Source organism: Ovis canadensis, chromosome 22, assembly GCF_042477335.2.
Source record: "Ovis canadensis isolate MfBH-ARS-UI-01 breed Bighorn chromosome 22, ARS-UI_OviCan_v2, whole genome shotgun sequence".
NCBI lineage: Eukaryota > Metazoa > Chordata > Mammalia > Artiodactyla > Bovidae > Ovis > Ovis canadensis.
The window spans coordinates 26,588,278-26,611,570 of NC_091266.1; the positions used below are offsets into that span (position 1 = coordinate 26,588,278).

Consider the following 23,293-nt stretch of genomic DNA (forward strand, 5'->3'; position numbering starts at 1 on the left):
GAGAACATCATGATTTTTGAGGTCTGGATCCATGAGAGAGGTTGGGAAGCACTGATTCGTGGACCCTGAACGCACCACTGCACTGTTAACCACTGTAAGAATAAACTCAATGGCCCCTAGGAGCGAAGAAAAATCACAATAATAATTAATGCTTAAATAACATGCAGTATATGCCATACCTGATCTTAGTGTTTCTTTACATGTTAACGCATTTAATACTCACAACAGCCTCTGATATATAAAGTATTATAACACCAGGCTCAAGAGACAGTCCTTGATCATCAAATTGCCTGAATCCAAATCTTGTCCTCTGCACTTTTAGCTCTGTTCAGTTCAGTTCAGTCGCTCAGTCGTGTCCGACTCCCTGCGACCCCATGAATTGCAGCACGCCAGGCCTCCCTGTCCATCACCGACTCCCAGAGTTCACCCAAACTCACGTCCATCAAGTTGGTGATGCCATCCAGCCATCTCATCCTCTGTCGTCCCCTTCTCCTCCTGCCCCGAGTCGCTCCCAGCATCAGAGTCTTTTCCAATGAGTCAACTCTTTGCATGAGGTGGCCAAAGTACTGGAGTTTCAGCTTTAGCATCATTCCTTCCAAAGAACACCCAGGTCACTGTGGTTAAACTACTAAGTCTCTCTGAACTTGATTCCTCTTCTATAAAATGGGATGGATATATAAGCATACAATTCCAAAAAGCTGTGAAAACTAAAAATTTTCCATATATTAACAGTGTACTCATTTTGTTGCTAGATCTAAACACTCATAGTTTTTATTTACCTTTCTGAGTGGGATAGTCTTAGAGGTTTCAACTCATAGTTGTGACAATTCAGTTAATTCAATTAACACACTTAGAATAGTGCCTGGCACACGTGGGAAGTGATATACTAGTATTAACTATTATTGTTGTTGTTGTTATTATTATTACTACTGCCATTCTCTAGATGAGGAAACTGAAGCAGAGAGAGATCAGTCTGTCCAAGCATCAGCCAGCATGTGGCACACTGAAAGTGAACCCAAACAGTTTGGCCGCGAGGACTGTGGTCTTAACCACTGCACTGCACCATCTCCACAAATTACATACGTTTCATTTCTGTTCAGTCATGTTTAATGCTCCATGTTTAAGAACTACTACTCAGTTGATGAAGAAAAGAATGAAAAATGCCATTTGTAGTAACATGGATGGACCTAGAGATTATCACACTAAGTAAGTCAGACAGAGAAAAACAAATATCATATCACTTATATGTGGAATCTAAAAAAGGATTAAAACAAAACTTGTTTATAAAACAGATGTCAAAAACAAACTTATAATTACCATAGGGAAATGGTATAAGAAGGGATAAATCAGGAGTTTGGGGTTAACAAAAACACACTACTGTATATGAAACAGATAATCAACAGGGACCTACCTCTAGCACAGTGAACTCTAGTCAATATTCTGTAATAACCTAAATGAGAAAAGAATCTGAAAATCTATATATGTATAACTGAATCACTTTGCTATACATCTGAAACTAACGTAACACTGTAAATCCAATATAAAATAAAATTTTTAAAAAGGTAATGTGCTGTATATTGTCACCCTGCTTATTTAACTTATATGCAGAGCACATCATGAGAAACGCTGGACTGGAAGAAACACAAGCTGGAATCAAGATTGCCGGGAGAAATATTAATAACCTCGGATATGCAGATGACACCACCTTTATGGCAGAAAGTGAAGAGGAACTAAAAAGCCTCTTGATGAAAGTGAAAGAGGAGAGTGAAAAAGTTGGCTTAAAGCTCAACATTCAGAAAACGAAGATCATGGCATCTGGTCCCATCACTTCATGGGAAATAGCTGGGTAAACAATAGAGACAGTGTCAGACTTTAATTTTTTGGGCTCCAAAATCACTGCAGATTGTGATTGCAGCCATGAAATTAAAAGACGCTTACTCCTTGGAAGAAAAGTTATGACCAACCTAGGTAGTATATTCAAAAGCAGAGACATTGCTTTGCCGACTAAGGTCCGTCTAGTCAAGGCTATGGTTTTTCCTATGGTCATGTATGGATGTGAGAGTTGGACTGTGAACAAGGCTGAGCACTGAAGAATTGATGCTTTTGAACTGTGGTGTTGGAGAAGACTCTTGAGAGTCCCTTGGACTGCAAAGAGATCCAAACAGTCCATTCTGAAGGAGATCAACCCTGGGATTTCTTTGGAAGGAATGATGCTAAAGCTGAAGCTCCAGTACTTTGGCCACCTCATGCGAAGAGCTGACTCATTGGAAAAGGCTCTGATGCTGGGAGGGATTGGGGGCAGGAGGAGAAGGGGACGACCCAGGATGAGATGGCTGGATGGCGTCACGAACTCAATGGACGTGAGTCTGAGTGAACTCCGGGAGATGGTGATGGAGAGGGAGGCCTGGTGTGCTGCGATTCATGGGGTCGCAAAGAGTCGGACATGACTGAGCGACTGAACTGAACTGAACTGAACTGAACGTTTTAATAAAATATTTTAGAAGTTTTGTCCAACTCAGCTTCAAGGGAATTCAGCTCCATCATTCAGAATGATCCAAGAGCAGGCCCTGGGGAAGGGGGCCTGCAGCCATGTCAATGCTATATGATCTGAACCCTTGGCCTAGCTCACCAAACCAGGAGTCCACACCTGATCCCAAAGAGCCAATCAAAGGCTGAACCAATTCTACATCTTTTGAACAGGCAATGCATTCTTGCCTGGAAAATCCCATGGACAGAGGAGCCTGGCAGGCTACAGTCCATGGGGTCACAAAGAGTCTGACACGAATGAGCCACTTCACTTCTTCTCCAAGGGGAAAATGAAGTGATTGAGTTAGGCTGGAGCTGGAAGGTGCTGAGTTAGGCTGGAGAGCCATACTCTGCCATGTATATACCCAGAGGAGCTAAGAACCAGGAGAGGAAGGTAGCAGTTCCAGGTAGACCAATGGTTCTCAACCAGGGACAATATGATCCCTCAGGGACCATTTGGCAACGTCTAGAGACACATTCTGCCATCATAGTCAGAGTACTTTTTTCAGCATCTGGTAGACAAAAGTTAAAGAGGCTGCTTTAACCCTACAGTGCACAGGACAGCTCTGCAAAAAAAAAAAAAAAAGGTATTATCTGGCTCAAAATGTCAATTATGACAAGGTTGAAAACTCTGGTTTAAACTCAGAGTAAGCAACCATGTAGAACAAGGAGAGGGTGAGATAGAGGAGTTATTTGCTTTAGTTCCTGTGGCTCCTCAGGCCCTGATTCCAGCTGCTCAGAAAGCTGTATAGCTCTTCCAGCCCTAAATTCGCCTGAGCTTCTTTATGGTCCATGTTCCTCCTGTCCGTTTATCATTCCATAAAAGTTCCCCTTTACCTTATACCAGTTTGATGAGTTGATGTTTCCTGCAACCAAAGACACTAGAGACAGGTTTGGGAGAGAGCAACTCAGGATGGTGGAAAGAGTGCTTCAGGCAGAAGACATAGTATATGGAAAGGCACAGAGTTTTGGAAGGCAGGTGGAGAAACACAGCGGGGGAAATGAAGAACAAAACAATGGAGAGGAAAAATATGTCAAAGCACAGAAGCAGCATCAAGCATTGTGTGTTTTCATGTAGCAAGGAGAGTGGGCGCACTAGGTCAGCAGGTGCATCCTGGGGAAATTAAAGAAATTAAGTGGAAACAGCTTTGAGTGAAGCATCAGACTATACAACTATAATTGGAGAAGGAAATAGCAACCCATTTCCAGTATTCTTGCCTGGAGAATCGCATGGACAGAGGAGCCTGGCGGGCTACAGTACAGGGTCGCAAGAGTCAGACACGACCTAGCGACTAAAACAACAAATAAAAACATACAATACAGGCTTGGGCTTCCCAGAGGAAATGGCAACCGACTCCAGCATTCTTGCCTGGAGAATCCCATGGACAGAGGAGCCCGTCAGGCTCCTTGGGGTCTCAGGTCCATGGGGTCTCAAGAAGTCGGACACGAATGAAGTGACTTAGCACATAGCATAATACAGGCTTGTATATCAGTGACTCTCCTAGGCCTAATTCATCCTTTGAATGGATAAAAGAAAAAAAAATATCAATGTGTTTGGGAATGTATACTTTCTTGGCAAGCCATCTTTACTCAGTAAAAACATTGCCCTATCAGTTAAAAGAAAAGAAAAGAAAAAGCAACAAGCAGGATTTCCCCCAATATGTGAAAAAAAACTAAAGCAGAGGCAGAAATCTCTAGCATTTGTGGCAATCAGCCGAAAGTTTTTAATCAATAAGTTCCTTGATTTCCCTTTCTATACTGTAGGGAAGATGCAGCATTCTCACTGCCTGGCACTGAGGAGGGACTGAGGTAGTACGTAAAAGCCCCATATGACTCACTTTTTTTTCTTTTAATAAAAAAGCAAAAGTCCAGAAAGACTGGGAAATGGGCTTCCCTTCACCTCAGTCAAGGAAAGAGACAGGATTCACAAAAGCATCATTAAATCTTTCTGGGGAAGAAAAAACAAACAAAAGAGGGAAATATACATGTCAATTACGTGACGCTGACTTGGAACAGAAATAAGTTTAGGAACAAAAAGAGAAAAGGAAATGAATGTTATTAAAGCGGAGGCCTCGACAAGGCTTTGTTTCTCTTTTTCCTCCCTGCTTTCTAACAGGAATAATGTGATTCCCCGAGGAAAAGCTGCTTTTGTAGTCAGCAGGTCAAAGGTCTTAGATCTAAAAACAGTGGATACACAATGTTCCAGAAGAGATGTGTGTGGCTTCCTGGTACTGAATCGACCCCTGCAGGTCAAAAGACACTCAGGATGAAACGCGCAACTATGGAATGAAATGCATACCCCTTCACTGCCAACAGGCAGTGTGCTTCAAGGGTGGGTGGACGGCCACCAGGAACCTTTTGACAGCTGGCTGGGAAGGAGGCCTGGGCTCAGTGGGATTGGTACAAAGGGTCAGATTCCTCTGAGTGAGCACAGCCATCCTGGGGAAAGGCAACAAGTCTCCTCTAAGAGGAAATAACATCCGGCTGATGCACTGGGTGTTTAAAGGAAATGCCCAGGATGGTGTAGCAAAAAAAGACAAATCAACATTTTAATTCCATAGGTGAACATCATCATCACAACAGCAGACACTACTTTTTGAGCACTTATCTGTGGACCAACCACTGTGCTAGGAGAGTCACAGACATTAATTATAGTCATTCAGAAAGGGATCTGAGGGACCTCCCTGGTGGTCCAGAGGCTAAGACTCCCTGCTCCCAAGGCAGGCGCCCCAGGTTCAATCGATGGTAGGGAACTAGATCCCACATGCCACAATTAAATATTCCACATGCTGCTACTAATACCTGGTGAGGCCAAATAATTAAATTTTTTTTAAAGTATGGTGTCTGGATACCTGCACTTTAGCATCAGTGCAGCTTGGCATCATGGTACCACAATTTTATACGGCAGAATTTCACTGTCCTTTCTGAATTAATACTGTGCCTATAAAAAGTGCTAATAATGGCTTAGGAGCCAAACCCATCCCTTCCAAACTGGCAGGTGATGGGAGGGGTTCAGTGAGACTTTGAAAACAAGCTGGCTTTCATCAGTTGGGTCACTGCAATGCCTATGACCGAGACAGCAGCAGTGATAAACCAACAGGGATAGTCCCACCAAAGGATGCCTCAGAAATCTAAAGCTACTCCTTCTCTGAGCAGTTTGGGGGGTTTTCAAAGAACTACCTCCCTCATGAAAAGGAAGCAGAGGGACTTCGCTGGTGGCCCAGTGGTTGAGAGTCCACCTTGCAATGCAGGAGATACAGGTTCAATCCCTGGGTGGGGAATTAAGATCACACATGCCGCAGAGCAACTAAGCCCGTGCGCTGCCAACCACTGAGCCCGCACGCTCTGAAGCCCACGCGACACAGCTAGAGAGCCCGCGTGCCACAACCAGGAAGTCTGTGCCACAACAAAAGCACCTGCAGGACACAATGAGACTCCGCGTGCCACAATATAAAAACAAAATTTTAAAAATGAAGGAAGTTCAGAGGAAGAATGACCAGCGTGCTGAGACCTCGTGGTGAACTAAGATACAAACTGTACCCAGAGATATCAAGATCTGGTTGAACTTAGTCTGCACAATATTAGGATAAGTAGAAGCTTTGACGTGACAAGTCAGAAATGGGAACTGATATATCAGCAAAGTGACCGGGAAGTCACTTTGCCAACTTACACCCCTACTGGCACAAGCTAATGTATGGCCTCTTGAAAGGAGTCTTTTTTTTTTTGAAAGGAGTCTTAAGAGTAAAGAAAGGGTGATTGTACTTCTTACTTTTAAATACTCATCTCTAAAAAATCTTGAGTATTTTTATAATGGCATTATATTCTGAAGAATCCTTTGAAATTACTCTTTGTATTGTTTTCAAATCCAGGTCATTTAAATAAGGAATTTATGCTCACCATTTTGTAGACAAAGTATTTTGACCCCAACAGTACTGCCTAATTTGATCATCAATAATGCAAATCAGATTTGGTTTCCAATGACTTTTGATGTTTCCAAAAGTTATATTCACCTTCTTGAAGACCAGACATTATTGAGGATATTCAAAGAATAAATTAAAAGTTTTAAGTAGCTTCAAAAAATGAAAGTTCTAAAATATCATGAACAATGATAGCTTGACCTTAAAATTCCCTAAGGCTACTTTTAAGAGGATAATATCATTTGGATATATATTTCACACTATATTTTTGAGTCAATATTTTACTACATGTATTTATACCTGTGAATATTTAATAAGGTCTGTTATTTCAAATATGCTGAAAAAAGGTATAAAAGTTATTGTTAACTTACCCCTAAAGATATCAGTCCAGTGTCCTTTTATGATCATAAAAGTCAGTATAATTGCTGGTCATCATCAAGGAGAAAGTACAATAAACTGAAAAATATAATCCTGCTTATATCAAACATCAGCATCCATAATGCTGCATATAATTCTGATAATTTGCAAATAGTATATATTTCAATCTCAGAAGAGTCAGATGACTAAATTGTCTCAAGATATGAAGAGTCTTCATGTGAAAAGGAATTAAAAAGTAGGGAGTTTCTTCAATAGCAAAGAAATAGATCAAAGAGTGATGGGCTTGAATTTCACAAATTCCAGGGCTCAGCCTACCAGACTGCCCCATGCTAGTCTCAGGCCCTGGGGCACCTGTACCTGTGGCTGATCAACTAGATTTCTGGGTGACCACCCCCTTTTCAGGTTCTAAAATTTGCTAGAATGGCTCACAGAAGTCAAGAAAACACTACTTACTTTTCTGATTTATCATATAGAGGAGCAGCCAGATAGAAAGATACACGGGGCGAGGTCCGAAAGGGTCCTGAGTTGGAAGCTTCTGTCTGTGGAGTGTGCCACCCTCCCAGCAAGTGGATGCCAAGTTCACCGATCTAGAAGCTCTCGGAATCTCTAGTTCAAGGGCTTTTATACAACTCCATCTCCAGCCCCACTTCCTTCCTCTCCCAGGAGATCAGTGAGTAGGGCTGAAAGTTCAAATCCTCTAATCACTGAGTATTTCTGGAGACCAGCGCCACCCTGAGGCTATCAAGCCACCCCCCACCCCCGCCCCACTACCCTAAATTATCTCATTAGCATAAACTCAGGTGTGCTTAAAAGAGCTTCCCTGGTGGCTCAGTGGTAAAGAATCAGCCTGCCAGTGCAGAAGATGCTGGTTCAATCCCTGGGTCAGGAAGATCCCTTGGAGAAGGAAATGGAACTCATCCTCCAGTATTCTTGCCTGGGAAATCTGAAGGATACAGGAGCCTTGGACTACAGTCCACGGGGTTGCAAAGAGTCAGACACAATTTAGCAACTAAACAATGACAACTAAGTATAACAAAATACACTCCAATCACTCAGGAAATCCCAAGGGTTTGCAGGATGCCTTGCCAGTAGCTAGAGACTATAACTATGATTTTTTATTTACTATAAAATGTTATTTTTACTATACCTCAAAGTTTCAATTGAGGTAATGAGATAAGATTAATGTGAAATTATATTGTGATGAGCCAGATGACCATCTTCAGAATTTACACCAAAAAACCTCATTTCACATCTCTTGGGTTCCTCACTCAGCTTTGAAAACACAAAAAGGCTGGGAGAGTGAAGATTAAAAAAGAGGCTTTTGGGGAATTCCCTGACGGTACAATGGTTAGGACTCAGAGCTTTCACTGCTGTGGCCCCAGTTCAATACCTGGTTGGGGAACTAAGATCCCACAAGCCATGATGCAGATTCAAAAAATGAAAAGGATTTTTTTTTTTTAAGAGACAATTTCTTTATGGGGGATGGCTCAACCCCTATCTCAAGCTTAGAAAAACGAGGGTGTCAAGGAATCCAGGGCCTAGTTGGGACTCTGCGTTTGAAAGCACAGTGGAGGGGGATCAGATTCCAGGCCCAGGCAACCAGAGGAGAAGCTGGAAAATGACTCTGACCCTGGCACAGAGGAGGGTTGCCCCCTTCCGGCAATAGTAACTGCACGTTCCCTTCTTCAGGAGGACTCCAGGGATCCAGGAAAGTTTCTCACAGGTCCTGACAGACTTTGCTGTGGAAAAAGCTGCCTGGAGCCATTATCTATGCTTGCTGAGTCATTTAGCCCTGTCTGACTCTTTGCAAGCCCATGGACTCTTTGCAAGCCCTCCAGGCTCCTCTGTCCATGAGATTCTCCAGGCAAAAATACTGGAATAGGTAGCCATGCCCTCCTCTAGGGGATCTTCCCGACTCAGGGATTGAACTAGCATCCCTTTCATCTCCTGCATTGGCAGGTGGGTTCTTTATCCCTAGGACCACCTGGGAAGCCCTCACAGTCCTGCCCAAGAGGGTCTCTAGGAAGGGAAGTGGTTCTCTCATGCACAGCAAGGGTCTATAACCACCAGAGAGACAAGAACTGAGGTGGTCACAAGCTTCCAGGGAAGCACCTCATGCCTCGTGCTTGTGCCTAGAGGGACAAGCAAAAATAAAATTAAATTAAAATAAAACCATCCCCTGGATAAAGAGCGTACATACCAAGTAAGATTGTGCCTTCGTCTCCTAATCTCCTCAATGACTGAACTAAGCCCTAGAAGAGCTCAGTCTTTTTTGTTTTACAACAAGCTGGGAGAAAAGAAACACTAGTCCAAAAAAGGAGGAAGGATGATGCCTTCCTCTCCCTCTCCAAACAGCCAACTTCATAGCAGTGCTGCCTGGGGAGAAGGTAAGACAGCATTAAGTTAAATTTTACATTTTTATCATTTGCATGGGTTCAGTTCAGTTACTCAGTCGTGTCTGACTCTTTGTGACCCCAGGAACCACAGCATGCCAGGCCTCCCTCTCCATCACCAACTCCTGGAGTCCACCCAAACTTATGTCCATTGAGCCAGTGATGGCATCCAACCATCTCCTCCTCTGTTGTCCCCTTCTCCTCCTGCCCTCAATCTTTCCCAGCATCAGGGTCTTTTCAAATAAGTCAGCTCTCCGCATCAGGTGGCCAAAATATTGGAGTTTCAGCTTCAACATCAGTCCCTTCAATGAACACCCAGGACTGATTTCCTTTAAGATGGACTGGTTGGATCTCTTTGCAGACCAAGGGACTCTCAAGCGTCTTCTCCAATACCACAGTTCAAAAGCATCGATTCCTTAGTGCTCAACTTTCTTCATAGTCCAACTCTCACATCCATACATGACCACAGGAAAAACCATAGCCTTGACTAGATGGACCTTTGTTGGCAAAGTAATGTCTCTGCTTTTTAGTTTGCTGTCTAGGTTGGTCATAACTTTTCTCCCAAGGAGTAAGTGTCTTTTAATTTCATGGCTGCAGTCACCATCTGCAGTGATTTTGGAGCCCAAAAAAATAAAGTCTGACACTGTTTCTACTGTTTCCCTATCTATTTCCCATGAAGTGATGGGACCAGATGCCATGATCTTCGTTTTCTGAATGTTGAGCTTTAAGCCAACTTTTTCACTCTCCTCTTTCACTTTCATCAGAGGCTTTTTAGTTCCTCTTCACTTTCTGCCATAAGGGTGGTGTCATCTGCGTATCTGAGGTTATTGATGTTTCTCCCAGAAATCTTGATTCCAGCTTGTGCTTCTTCCAGCCCAGCATTTCTCATGATATACTCTGCATATAAGTTAAATAAGCAGAGTGACAATATACAGCCTTGACATACTCCTTTTCCTATAGATATTCTAATTTCTGAATTGAGATGGTGGGACTTGAAGTGACCGAGAATGAACAGAAAGTTATAGAAAGTGTTCACGTTTTCATCCAGAGATAGCGGTGGGCTATTTTCCACTGAACAATTTTTAAAGAGAAAATGGGAAATGGGGGGGGGGGGAAGAGTTACACTTTCAATACAATCCACAAAGAAGGCCTGTTCAACATCAATAAGAGTATCACTGTGACCCATAAAAATTTTACAAAATATCTCCAGAGGCAAAACCAATTGAAGTAGAAATAGTCAGGAAAAGTTTAGACCAATTCATAGATAATATAATAAGTCCTCCACCTATGAACGTTCAAGTTGCCAACTTTCAAAGTTGTAAACATGCATCCCCTTAACATTAGGCGTGAGTCAATTGCAGCTCACCCTCCGTCTCCAATTGCTGACAGTCCCTCAGCTCTGCCAACTCCCACCTCCTCTCCCTCCCCTAGTCAGTAGCTCTTCTTGCCCGTTCACTCGATGCCAGCCCCTGTGTGCCAGCTGTTCTACTGCACCACTGTACATTTCAAGGTTACGTACTGTAAGATTAAAAATGTCTATTTTCTGTGTTTTTTCGGTATTATTGTATGAAAAGCATTATAAACACAGCACATGGAGCTGATTGTGTTAACTGGGTACCTAGGCTAACTTTGTTGGACTTAGAAACAAACTGGACTTATGAACGAGCTCTCGGAACATGTGTATGTGGGGACTTATTGTATCAAAATAGGTTTCCCAGACCAAGAGGGAAGATACGTGGGAGATGCTGTCACACTTTGATGCTAACATGATATCCATGTTCTCCCACTGGCTTCATCTGTTTGTGGTGTCACACTTAAAAAAGAACAAAAGGTCAATTTTAATGTTTTTAAAGCTGCACATATCTTAATTGACCATAACCATAATATAGCAAAATAGAATAATCCATCATGATTAGTACCTCATTGACCAAGGCACTTTAAATAAGACTCTATAAAGATGATGATAAATGTATATAGATTATCCACTAAAGGTTATTATTGATTTTCTCTTGAAGTCATCCTTTATCTTATGTGGCCTGAGAGAGAAGAACAGTTTAGGCACAAGAGTGGGCACAACCCAGCCATGCCTAAATGAATTTGCAAAAATTATCTATAAATAATTTATTTTAGTAAGTCTGTACTACTTTGTCATGATTGAACATCCATAAAATAAAAGAATAACTTAATTTGTTGTACAGTGCAATGGACTCTCTATTCATAACTATTACTGCATTTAAGCCTCAGATGATTAGTGAGGAAAACAGAGGAAGTAATGGTCATCTCTTGTTTTTTCTTTTTTTTTCTGCCCAGGTCCAGGCCAAATCACTTAGAGCACAGCATCTCAGTTTTCCATCAGGAACCTTACCCATTCTCAGATCACGCGCTTTGGGAACCTACAGGTTCCTGGAGAGGCATGGCTGGTTAGAGGCACAATGATTCATTCAGAGACTTATGAACCAAGCTAGGCCAGTAAGAGTCAGCCTTGCAGCATTTGCTGGAACAATTGGGAAGAAGTGCCTTCTTTGCGTGGGGTTCCAAGTCATAGAATGGATACATTGAGCAGCTGGTGGCCATTTTTGTCTCCACTGGGAGACACCCCACCTAAAATGAAGTCAACCCAGGAAAGAGAAGGAGTGAGATAAATACATATTTCTGAAACTGTGTAAACATTTGAATCAGCCATAACTAAATCCCACCCTTGGAGCTCTCTGTTCAGTAAATAAATGAATTAGCTTTTTGCTTATAGTCACACTGACTTTTATTTCCATTATTTGCACCCAAGCTCCTGATTAGTTTTTTGATGTCAAATTCATCTTTTCAATTCCTCAGCTTGGCTCCCCATCCCATATAGTTATACTGTGCTGTGTAACTGTGCCGTGCTTAGTCTCTCAGTCCTCTCCAATCCTTTGAGACCCCACGGACTGTAGCCCACCAGGCTCATCTGTCCATGGAATTCTCCAGGCAAGAATACTAGAGCAGGTTGCCATGCCCTCCTCCAGGGGATCTTCCCTATCCAGGGAGCGACCCCAGGTCTTCCGTGTTGGAGGCATATTCTTTACTGTCTGAGCCACCAGGGAAGCACCACCAATGTTATATGGGCTTAAACACTCAAATAATCAGATGAGCCAGCAATCAGCAGCAGCAGGAGGTTCAGAAGAATGAGTCTGTAACATACAGCAGGTATTTTAAATGCAGGGTTCTCACTAAAGTAATTTTGTCAAAACAGACTAGTACCAATCAATCCATTTCCCCTAATGCTAAAAGTTTTGGATGCCTGGGAAATTGAAGCATTGAGAGCTACAGAAATACAGTAGAAATTAAGAAAAAATCCAAGTAACTATATTGGCTCCATTCCTGTCAGCAAACGAATTCAATCACCCACACACTATTTTTTCTTTTCTTAAAGAACTGTTAACAGCAATGTTTGGGATCAGGTTTTTCAATTATATAATACAGAAGTCTGCCAGAATTATTACATAAAGCAAATGTTTTAAATCTGACAAAGAAACCAATCAGTCAAGAATCAAAGAGGACATATATAGCTAGTTCATTAACAAAAACATATGTTCTATCTCACACTGTTGATAGGATATTAGTTGGTTCAATTTTTTTGGAATGATATTTTGCATCGTCTAACAAAAGTTTAAATGAACTTAACTTCTAACCCAGTACTTCTACATTTATTTAGGAATCTGTCATATAGTAACACTCCCCTAAATGCTCTAGTATATTTGGATAAAGGTGCATTTGCACTATTTATAACTACAAACACACTGGAAGTAGTTCCTATTTGCAGGGAATCAGCTGGATAAATTGTGGTACATTCAGACTCCAATTTACTATAGATTGAACATAAACGTTTATCTTTGCTCTCTCCTAAAATGCCACTGATAGTAAAGGGATAAAAAAAAGAAACAAGTCACAAAGATAAAGTGAACAGGAGAGATGATGACAGCAGATAAGAAATGTGAACCAAACACTGGAAGCTGGGAAATAAATGAACAGACGGTATAGGACTTAGCCAGAGAATGCTGAAACCTAAGCCAGCAGGGAAGGAATACAATAAGGAGTAAGCCAATTGCAGAATCACAGAAAGAGTCAGAAATGGAGGAACAGTGGACTTCTCAGAGGCAGCAAATGTGGTTACAAATAGGATAGACAGAAAGTCTTTAAAAGTTCTCCTCCTCCCTACCCACCCCGGAATCAATGTCATTTGCAACATGGATGGACTTAGAGACTGAAGTAAGTCAGACAAAGACAAATACCGTAAGATATCACTTATATGTGGAATCTAAAATACAGAAATAAAGCTGTCTACAGAAGAGAAACAGACTCACAGACACAGAGAATAGACCCGTGGCTGTCAGGGTGGAGAGGGTTAGGACAGGGATAGATCGGGAGTCTGCGACTAGCAAATGCAAACCATTTTATAAATAGGATCAGATTTAAACAGCAAGATTCTATTGTACAGCACAGGGGACTATATTCAGTATCCTGTGAGACATCACAGTGGAAAAGAATATGAAAAAGAACATATATATATTACTGAATCACTTTGCAATATAGCAGAAATTTTAATATAACATTGTAAATCAACTATATACTTCAATCCCTGGAGTAGGAAATGGCAATCCACTCCAGTACTCTGCCTGGGAAATCCCATGGACTCTGTCCATGGGGTAGCAAAGAGTCAGACACAACTGAGCAACTGAGCATGCTGATACTTCAATAAAACTTTCTTTAAAAGTTCTCCCCCTCACACCATGGGAAAATTGGTCTGCCCTTCTCTGGAGAAAAAAAATAGGTGTTTACTCTGGAAATACTGCACACTATGATACTGGAAACTGCAGATACACTTGTGGGTGTAGGGGGAAGGTGAAGCCCAATATGGAACAGACAGGTTAAATGAAAACCATACTGAAAGGTGAAACACTCTGTCCCAAAACCTGGGCTTCATTTAACTCCCAGAACACCACCAGCCAATCTTCTAATATCGGGGCAAAAGACTGGGATATATCTTTGGAGAAACTGACCACACTGAGAGCAAAGGTACTAACTTGGGAAATGCAGGAACTATACCCAACGAAAGTGCTGGATGCACAGCCCCTCTTCACGATGCGGCTCGCCAGTTCACCAGTTCTTCCATCTAGTCAGCTTTCTAGCACCTCATTCTTGAATGGACAACCACAGATCACAGATAATGAAAGCCTCTAGTATAAGCTAGGATAGAGGGAATCAGGAGCGGGATGGAGAAATCAACTCAGAGGAACAAGGACCCTCATGACAATTGAGGGCATGAAAGAAAAGGAAAGGTCAGGAAAGAATTAAAAAAAAAAAAAACTTTAGTTAATATCTTCAAAAAGTTAAAGAAAACTGTAAAAATGAAGCATGACATGGTAGGCTATAAAAAGAACTCTTGGAATTAAAATATGACTCTTGGAATTAAAGATTTTATGGACGGATTGGAAGATAAAGTTGCAGAAATACCCCAGAAAGTAGACAAAAACACAAAGATATAGAATATTAGAGAGAAAGAATTAAAAAATTACATTGGTTCTGAAAATTAAATAGTCAAATAATAGGTGTCCCCATAACAGAGGAAACAGGAGGAAATACATGATGAAAAAACACTATAAAAACATGTCCCACATTTGAGTATCCAACAAAGTTAATGAAAATCCTCACAGCTCCCAATCTCACATCATTTACAAAAGTCAATTCAAAAATATGAAAGGTAAAATGATTAAGCTTTAGGAATATAATATCTTCATGAGTTGGAGGTAAGGAAAGAATGCTTAAACAGAGCTCAAAAGCCTTAAGCACGAAGGGAAGACACTGATTCATTTAACTGCATTAAAATTCATAAATCAGAAGATATGATTAAAGATTTAAAAGACAAGACAGAAAACAGAATATATCTGCAACATATATAACTCACAAAGGGTTTATATCAAGAATATAAAAGAAATTCCTATTTATCAATATGATTAAAAGGACAATACAATAGAAAACGGACTTGCACAGACAATCCACGCAAATAGAAATCCAATGGCCAATGAATACATGACAAGATGCTCAACGTTATCTGCAGTGAAACATACAAATTAAAACACGAGATAAATGTGAGCCCTAATGTAAGCTATGAACTTTGGTAAATCGCTTCAGTCGTGTTCAACTCTTTGCAATGCTTTGGACTGTAACCTGTCAGGCTCCTCTGTCCTTAGGATTCTCCAGGCATGAATACTGGAGTGGACTGCTGTTTCCTTCTCCAGGGGATCTTCCTGACCCAGTAATCATAATCATAATAATAATATATCAATACTGGTTCATCAATTGTATTGAATATACCACATCAATGCAACATGTTAATAAAAGGGGAAAACATGCGGGGCCAGAGAAAGAGTATATGGAAACTCAATATTTTCTCTTCAATTTTTATAAACCTAAAACTGCTCTAAGAAAGTCTATTAATTAAACACAAACACACATACACACAATGAGATACCAACATACATGCACCACACTGACAAAAAATTTTAAAAGACTGGTGATCTCAAGTGTTGGCAAGGATGTAGAGCAATGAGAACTCTCATTTACTACTGGTGGAAGTGTAAATGGATACAAATATTTTGGAAAACCACTTGGCATTATCTAATAAAGTTAAAGACAGGATTTCCACATGACCTTTCCTAAGTGTTTATCGACAGAAATGTATATACAAATGTATGAGAGCACGTGTATGATAGTGTTTATGCAGCCATCTTTTGTGAAAACCCCAAACTGGAAAAGTCCAAATGTCTATTAATATCAGTAATTGGAACAAAGGAATACCAAGTTGCAATGAAACATGCACCCATACAGATGAATCTCAGAAACCTAATAATAAGTGAAAGAAACAAGTCCCCAAATAATATGCACAGTGGTATTTCACCCTCATGAATTTCATAAAATTAAAACTAAATTGTATCATTTAGAGATGTAGACAAAATGATAAACCTATAAAGAAAAACAAGGAAGTAAATTCCACAAAACATAAGACAGTGGCTACCTAGTTGGGGGAAGGAAACGTGATCAAAGAGATCCAGCACACAAGAAGTGGGGCTGAAGGGGGAGTATCTTCTAAGATATTCACAAACTTCTATTTCTCAATCTTTGTGGAGTTAGAAAAGGAAAAAATAAAAGAGCAAAACACTGAAAATGTAACTAGTCCCTCTGGTTTTGTAACTAATGGTTGTTTGCATTCTCCAGATCAGTCATTCTCATAGCAGCCAAGTTAGAACACCAGTAAGCAAAGTTCTTGAAATTAAAAGAGGCTTACTCCTTGAAATCAAAGTTATAGTTAATCTAAACAGCATAGTAAAAAGCAGAGACATTACTTTGCCAACAAAGGTCCGTCTAGTCAAGCCTATGGTTTTTCCAGTGGTCATGTATGGATGTGAGAGTTGGACTATAAAGAAAGCTGAGCACCGAAGAATTGATGCTTTTGAACTGTGGTGTTGGAGAAGACGCTTGAGAGTCCCTTGGACTGTAAGGAGATCCAACCAGTCCATTCTGAAGGAGATCAGTCCTGGGTGTTCATTGGAAGGACTGGTGTTGAAGCTGAAACTCCAATACTTTGGCCACCTGATGTGAAGAGCTGACTTATTTGAAAAGATCCTGATGCTGGGAAAGATTGAGGGCAGGAGAAGAAGGGGATGACAGAGGATGAGATGATTGGATGGCATCACCAACTCAATAGACATGAGTTTGGGTGGACTCCAGGAGTTGGTTATGGACAGGGAAGCCTGGCATGCTGCGGTTTCATGGGGTCGCAAAGAGTCGGACACAATCGAGCGACTGAACTGAACTGAACTGAACGGAAGCAAATTTCTAGGCCCAGAAGAGACTAGCACCCTCAAGCATTTCCATAGAACTCTGTGAACTGTCCCACTCCCCACCTTCATGAAGGGCTCTCAGGAGAGCTCTCTGGTTGAACCAACGTTGTAAAGTGAGGGTGGCTGGCAACGATGTGGGGTTAAACTTTTTGTTAAAAGCAAAAATGAAATGAAGCAAGACCCTATGGTCTTTGCCCTCCACGTCCTCTGCCTGCCTTTTGTCCGTGGAAAAACTTTTGCCAAAGAATATGTTTAATCAAAGTGAGAAAATGTAGGACAAAAGAAAACAATCAAAGGAGACCAAATAATAATAGTTTAGTCATCAAGCAAAGTCAAGGACCTTTAGTTTCTCCTCAAGGGCTAAAGATAATATTCTGAGCCATATCCTGTGAGCTGCCCTGTAGATACTAAAATGCTCACCATGTGGAAGAAGTTAACTGCATGATGACCAGGCTGCAGCCATAACATACACGGCTACAGTTCTTAGAACTGGCCTCAAGGAATTGAAAACAAACCAGCCCTGGAACTGAAGACTAACTTTACCAAAAACAATCAAAATGAGCGGATTAGACCACCGATGATCTATTTCAAAATGACTGTCAGAGCCGACGGTGCTGTTTCTGCATGTGGCCCTCTCCCTGTGGCTATCACAGCTTTTGCCCACTGGTTGTCAGTTGGTTGGAGGGAATCAGCCTTTGGACTGAAGTTGGCCCTCCTCCCCAATTGCTGGCATCCAAAATACAGCAAACTCTCCTTTTCACCAATCTGGCCTCTCTACTGGCTCGAGCAGCAGTCGGACTCCATTTTCAGTTCCAAAAGGATATGATCAATTCTAAGCAAAAGTTTTCTTAGTGATTTAAGTATTTATTATTCAAGTGGCAAGAAATTTAGGAGCTATCTTTAACCTGATTGGTGGCATTAAGATATTGAAAGGGAAAAAGAAAGTTGGATTAAGGATGGATAAATAGGCAAAAGGAATAAAATATTATAAATAAGTAACACAAGCAACATAAAATACAAGAGAACATGCACTCTGCATAAGTCCACTTTGATACTGTATCAGAAACTAGGGGTTATAATCAATCCATTATAAAGAAAAAAGTGTTCTGGAGAAAAAAAAAAGTATAAATTACAATTATTCTCATCACCACTACCAAACATGAAAGAATGTTTCTGATTGGTTCTCACCTCTGTAACAATGGTAACTCTCAGGACTAAGAAAATTTAGAGGATCGTGTTTTACTTCCCTATTTCCTCACTCAATGAGAATGGGTCACTCTCTCAAAGAAAGCTGTGCGCACAGTGGCATAGTTTAGTGTTAAGTTGCTTCAGTCATGTCCGGCTCTGTGCGACCCATGGATTATAGCCCACCAGGCTCCTCTGTCCATGGGATTCTCCAGGCAAGAATACTGGAGTGGGTTGTTATGCCCTCCTCCAGGGGATCTTCCAGATCCAGGGATGGAACTCATATCCCTTCTGTCTCCTGCATTGGCAGGTGGGTTCTCTATCACTAGCGCCACCTGGGAAGCATAGAGTTGCACAGAGGAAACCATATAATGCCTCCTTGCCCCACTTATCCACATTCTTACGCCACTGGATACAGGAAAATCTCACATAGGCCCACTCTCTGATCCCACCCCTCATTCAGGTTCTCTGGAGTTTGAATTTTGGAAGGGAAGGCAGTTCAATGTTAAACTGAATCAAGCACATGTAGAAGACAGAAACCACAGATCAAGGGTTCTAAGGAGACCCCTGGAATCACTGGATGAGGCGTGCACGATCGCCTGGCATCCATGGGCCACATACAGTCTCCCAATATGACCTGTTTGACCCTCATGCTGATTTTTTAGAAATTAGAACCAGTTTCCAATAGTTAAAACCCAGACAATTCCACAACGATCCAGATTTCTTGCTTTGCTTTAAAAATCTGGAGATTCTAACAACTCTGTGCCCCAAAACTTAGGACCTGACATGATCGGCCCCTGATGTGGCTCAAGACCCTCATTTTTCAGAATGGAAAAGCTGATGCTCAACAAAGCAGACTTATAGATATCACACAGCAATTTAGAACCATTAGTGAGATGAGAACAGAAGCCATCGGGCTCTCGACTACATAATCCTGGAGACAACCCTGGAGACATTGGCCAACTTGCCAACACCATCGTCCCTAAAGCTTGGACCTGTCTAGTCATATAAGCCACAGAGCAATGTCTTGACAAGGAGCCTGGTCCACCTGCAAGGAGCTCAGGGATTCAGAAAGAGCTGAGAAAAGCATGGTTCTGCCCTTTCTACTTTCTGGACAGGAAGTAAACTCCTTTCATGGTTGCAGCTGCGTGTCAGGGAGGCTGAGCACTGAATTCCCAGAAGGTTCTAACACTTTGTGAGCTGGGGAGGGAGGGGAACTGAGGGAGAGGAGGCCTGTGTGTCTCTACCTCCAATCTGCACTTTAGTTAAAGGACATATACACTCTGTGTCTGTTCAGAATTGCCCTGTTTGGCCATGTGCCATGTTGATAAACATTTTCTCCAGGTCTCCTGACTCCTAACCTAGTACACATCCTATTATATGCTATTGCTATCCTGCGTGCAGCTCCTGATTTAGGATTAGACCAGGACAGACATCAGAGAGAGATTTAAAAAAAAAAAAAAAGATTTCATTAAGAGAATGTTTCTCTTAAAGAAGACACTTTCTAATAAGATGTAAAGTAACTTTTTCCTATGGAGGTCAGAATTATATTTTATGTATGTATGCGAACTACGTAATTATTCCGCCAAAATCGTAAATTTATAAAGGCACACAGCCTACATAAGATAAAACTAGATGTACAATTTTCATTTTATCTACTTCTGTACTGTTTGAAAATTTAACAGGAAACAAGTATTACTATTATACCCAGTAAAAATACAGCAACATTTCTAGTTCGACTGACTGAGATTAATTACATGAGCTATGATCTCTAATTCATATACCATTGGCTGAAGTATAATTACTGACAAGGGAAGTGTTCCAGATATATAGTTATGTGAACAAATTAAGTTGCAAAACTGTACCATCTACCACGTTTTTATCAAATACATATAATATATAAAATGTCTATAAAACATCTGAACATTTTATTTTTAAAGGATAAGATATAAAAAGGAAAGACTAAGGCAAAAGTATAAAATAAAATGAGGGAGAATGTTGACACAGATAAAGTCAATCCACTTCCTATGGGGAGGTCACAAAAGCAGGCCTTAAAATTTCTAGATGTAGAAAATAAAGGAAAACTAGCCTGAAGCTGAAGCTCCAATACTTTGGCTACCTGATGCAAACAGCTGACTCATTAGAAAAGACCGTGATGCTGGGAACGATTGAAGGCAGGAGGAGCAGGGGACAACAGAGGACGAGATGGTTGGATGGCATCACCGACTCAATGGACACAAGTTTGAGCAAGCTCCAGGAGATGGTGAAGGACAGGGAAGCCTGGCATGCTGCAGTCCATGGGGTCACAAAGTGTTGGGCGCAACTAAGCGACTGAACAGTGGCCAAATACATTATTTGTAATGTCCATAAGATAACGATAAACCAACTAGACTAAAGCCATACAAGTTTTCCTAACAGTAGTAATAGTGACGCTTACCTAGTGTTTATTGCATGCTTGGGCGTCATTTATTTACTCTTCGCTATGATGACTAAAGGGAGTGCCAACTACTAGCGCCATTGTAAAGATGGGGAAACAGAGGCACACAGAAGTTAATAAACGACTTACCACAGGTCACACAGGTGTTTAAATCCTGCCTGGAGTGCTGGCTCCAGAGTCCCCGCAAATTCAATTTGAGGCTGAAATTCAGACAGAGTGACTCTTAACCACTGTAGTATCTCTTCCGTCCCTCACAAGAAAAACTGTGTTGTAAGACTAACATTCTCAAGAGCATTCTTACGGGAGGCACTGTGACACATTTTGGAAGTCTTTTCATTTTTTATTTAATTATTATTTTGCCATGCTACATAGCATGTGGGAAATCTTAGTTCCCCAACCAGGGATCAAACCCATGTCCCCTACAATGGAAGTTTGGAGTCCTAATCCCTGGACTGCCAGGCAAGTCCCTTGGAGGGCTTTTTAGATGGCACTATACATGTACAACTGAATGGAAGGCAGCACCCTTTATCAGACCAACCCCTGGGCCCCCACCCCCCGCCCCCCGCGGCTTCTTAAACTCTCCAGTGGTTTTCTCCATTGGCCTGAGAATACCACTGATTCTCCTTACAACACACAAGGCCTTGAAGGACCCCCTTTAAAGCTTCAATTTGTCACCTCTTGCCACTCATCCCCTCAGTCTTGCTAAAGCAGCTTCCCACGTCTTCTTTCTCTGAACATGCTAAACTCATGTTTGCCTCTGGGCTTTTGCAACTGCTCTTTCTTGCCTGGAATCCCTTTCCAACCCCATGGTCTTTAAAAGGTGGCCTCTTCTTGTCATTCAGATCTCAGGTCAAATGTCTCTTTCTAAGAGAGCCCTTCCCCACCATAACAATGCATGACCTCCCTTGTCCCCCAACCTCTAGTAACTCTATTAAATCAGGCTCTTTCATCTTCTTCATAGCACATTTATCATTCTTTGAAGCTGCTGCATTCATTAATTTTTTTATTGTTTGCCTTCACTACAAAGCCATAAGCTCTATGAGCGGGAGGGAATCTTGCCTATCTTATCCACTGCTGGATTTCCAGCACCTAGAACATGCCTAATATATAACGGGTCCCCAGTAAGTATTTATTGAGATTGAAAAATGAACGAAGTCAAGGTGATCCTTACTGTGCTGCTTCTCATTTCAGTTGTCTAGGCTGGCTATTCACACAGCCCAGATCATTAACTGTTTGAAAGCTCTGCTTCAGTGAGGACAGTGTAGGGAATATATGGCCTGCACAACCACCATTCGATGCTGGAATTCAGGCAGGATTGGTGCCCCCCAAAGTATTCTGGTCCAGCTGCAAACAAAAGGCCACCACGGCATTCACCAGCTGGTGGGCAATGCTCCTGAGCAGAATTCAGCTGTGTGGCCAGGAGTTTGCATTTCAGAGCCGTGCACTGGATGGCTATCAAACATGTGCCAAGTGCCTGGAGCCCTCGGCAAAACAGAAGCAAAGAAACATCAATCATCTTGGCCGTACATTTGCCGAGCACCGATACATTCAATCCCACTTCTGCAAGGAGTGTGTCTTTAAGTTTCCAGCTGCCACATCACTTTGGCTGCTATAGATCTAGGCCAACACAATGCTTATAATACTGACTTGGCAGAGGACCAAGAATTCCCCACCTTCGTATCAACTAGGCTTCCATCTGTATGAAGAAGCTGGACAGTGTTGGCACTCAGCTTTCTCTTATCTCTTCATCAACGATTAGAAAGATGAGGAGCAATGGAGGAGCAAAGCTTCTAGGAAACGTGTGCTCTAACCAAGATCAAAACCACAAGCTGAGGTCAGGGAAGGAGTTCCTATTTGGTAAGAAGAACCTTGTCAGACACACACTTAAATTTATTTCTCTCCGGTGAACATTCTCAAAGCAGCCCATGTTATTCAAAACAGTAGGCATTAAGGAAGATAACACAGCAGTCTCTATAACAAATGTTAGTAAATGATAATCCATCAAATGATTTGTTTCTCACATAACTGGCTTCTACCTTTTTTTTTTTACATTATTTTCCCTTGACATTAAAGGTGCTCATGTGCCTCTGCGGCTGCTGCCAAATTGCTTCAGTTGTGTCCGACTCTGTGCGACCCTATGGACAGCAGCCCACCAGGCTCCTCCGTCCCTGGAATTCTCCAGGCAAGAATACTGGAGTGGGCTGCCGTTCCTTTTCCACATGTGCCTCAGTTATATCCTACTCTTTGAGGCCCCATAGACTGTAGCCCGCCAGGCTCGTCTGTCCATGGGATTTTTCAGGCAAGAATACTAGCGTGGGTTGCCATTTTCTCCTCCAAGGGATCTTCCCAACTCAGGGATCAGAACCTTGTCTCTTGCATTGCAGATGGATTTTCTACCCCTGAGCCGCTGAGGAAGCCCCTCGACATTAGCGATATCTTCCTAAAGTGGTAGGTCTTTGACTAGCCTCATTATATACACATAGCCTTGTTTCATTTGAAAAGGTGGTCAAAATGTGCTTTGGCAAAGAAGAAAACTCACAAACAATTAATGTAGTGCTAATCCATAGTTGTTACCCCAATCCC

General features: G+C 41.7%; 1 protein-coding gene across 6 annotated transcripts in view; it reads right to left on the reverse strand.

Annotated features, from left to right (window-relative positions):
* The window catches only part of SLC16A12 (solute carrier family 16 member 12), a 100,117-nt gene that overhangs the window by 50,296 nt on the left and 26,528 nt on the right, over positions 1–23,293 (reverse strand). For 2 of the 6 annotated variants that reach the window (XM_069567966.1, XM_069567967.1), the window contains 2 exons: positions 20,840–20,910; positions 438–592 (listed from right to left, as the gene is read on the reverse strand). The exons of 2 other annotated variants lie outside the window; for them this stretch is intronic. The gene's annotated coding sequence lies outside the window, so the exon portion shown is untranslated. The remainder of the gene's footprint in view (positions 1–437; positions 593–20,839; positions 20,911–23,293) is intronic. 2 more of the 6 variants (XM_069567963.1, XM_069567961.1) reach the window with 1 other exon arrangement.